The sequence below is a fragment of the Oratosquilla oratoria genome, chromosome 7 (genome assembly GCF_046742065.1).
Source record: "Oratosquilla oratoria isolate Oo_2021 chromosome 7, ASM4674206v1, whole genome shotgun sequence".
Lineage (NCBI taxonomy): Eukaryota > Metazoa > Arthropoda > Malacostraca > Stomatopoda > Squillidae > Oratosquilla > Oratosquilla oratoria.
In genome coordinates, this window is record NC_134783.1 from 49,044,033 (window position 1) to 49,046,532 (window position 2,500).

Here is a 2,500-nt window from a genome sequence, read left to right on the forward strand (position 1 = left end):
TTATATAGTAAAGGAGAGGATCATATTGAACATAAAGAGAACCTCTCCTTTACTATATAAGACTATGTATTCTGACCTTTTGTCATTGCTTTTGAAAATGTACATAGTGTACGAAACGTCAAGCTCAGTAAAACACTACTCTTCTCCCTTCTGAGTTTGAATCATGTCCTTTGGACCTGCGATAGCAAACTTACCTCCTGAAGCCAAGTCTATAGTTAGACGTATTGAAACTCTACATAAGAAGATCATCAATGCATCAATTGCTATTTTCTTCAATGAAACCTGTCTACAGGAAAACCTGCTGCCGAAATATACAAATATACATATATATAATATATATATATATATAACAGTATTATAGATATATATATATATATATATATATATAAATATATATATACAGTATATGTATATATGTTCTAATAAAAACACGGGTACGTGTGTTCACTTATGCAAAGTAGACCACTTTGAAAAAGAAACTAACGAAGCAGAGCGCTTACGTATATTACATCCAGTACACTAGATGTAATATACGAAAGCGCTTTGTGTCGTTAGTTTCTTTTTCCAAGTGGTCTACTGTGCACACACACACACACACACACACACACACACACACACACATATATATATATATATATATATATATATATATATATATATATAACTACAAAGTAATGTAACACATTCGCAAAATTCAACAAGAACCCACTGTGTTGGATAAGAAGAAATGAAATAAATGATATCCTGGGCAGTCAACAAATTAATTATTACCATCTTTGGTGAAGGCGGGTGACGTACTCCGCAAAGCATTAGACGCTACCTGAGTCCTATCCATGTTACTTCTTTTACTGTATGTAAGACATGCCTTTTGCTCCACTACTCTGTATTCCACTGAAGAGGATCACAGTCCGTGATCGAAATATATGGATATCATTTATTTCATTTCTTTTTATCCAACACAGTGGGTTCTTATTGAATATATATATATATATATATATGAGAAAATAAGGAAGGATCCTGAGCGAGCTGAAGTAATTAAAATAAGCTCAAAATTATTGAAAATACTCTTTTTTTTCATCATAAGTGAAAACAAAGAAAGAAAAACCAGACGAAGTAGTCCTAACACTTGAAAATAAAGTTGGAGGGTAATTATGAGGCCCCTAAGTGAGCATATGTAATGCACCTAAGAATATTTAAAGAATTAGAGTCGTTTATTTTCGTTAAAAAAATAATAAGAAAAAATAAAAGAAATGTGATCCTAACTCTTCAAGAACAAAGTTAGAGGCCCCTGAGCGAGCATATGCAATGCAAATGTAAGCAAGTTAAGGGAAAAAATGGGAAAACTTCCTTTTTCTATGCCCTTGAGGGAAAGCGGAGAAACGAAGAAGATATGGAATACGATAGTTTGGCGTTTAGAGATAAAGTTATAGATAAGAGACACTCCCGAGCAGATAAGGTAAGAGAAAATAAAGATTTTCTTTTTTCACTCAAAAAAAAAAAAAAAAAAAAAAAAAAAAAATACTCACCATAAATAAATCTTATTTTCAATTAATTTCTAACAATCATTTCTACTTCAAATTGCTATCTATATATATATATCTTTATATCTATTTATCTACACCTCTCTACCTACCTATCTATCTATCTACTTAAGAAGTAGAAATATAGATATACCTAATTTAAGCGTGAATTTCATTATTTCTGTCCTTCACTGTACAGAGGTGTGAAGAGCGGAGATGGGCGAGGATGAGGAGGAGGGGGAGGAGGAGGAGGAGGAGGAGAGTTCAACAGCCTCAGGTGCATTCACGGAACAATGGCAGGTGGGCGTAACCGCCAGTGCATTGCGTCATTGAGATCAGCTGATATTACAAAACCGACACGTGATTATTGCTAATTGTTTATGTTGTGTTGACATCATCTGTATAAATTGGCAATGCTGTGTTGATTCTCACACGTGTGCATGCTGCATATCGTGTACACATGCATACGTCATGTTTCATACATACGCATGTATACATCATGTGTGCATGTGTGCATCATACATGTGTATATATGTATTATGCATGTATCATACATACGGATGTATACATCATGTGTGCATGTATGTATCATACATGTGTATGTATGTATTATGGATCTATTTTTCATACGCATGTATACATCATGTGTGCATATGTGTATGTATTATACATATGTATGTATTGTGTATGTATGTATGTATCCCGCATGTATACATATATAGATGTGTTTCTTTGAATTTATGTATGTATGTATACGTGTATGTATTGCCATGTATTCATGTATATGTTTGTGTATTTATAAGTATCATGCTAAACATTTTATGTGAAAGTTTTGTCTTAAGTATTATGAATAAAATCATGAATTAATCTTCATATTCACAGCTCTATTCTTTATCTATTCATTTATTTATTTATCTTTATTTATCTCTTTTAATTTATTTATTCGTTTACATATTCATCTGGTTAACTATGTACCTACT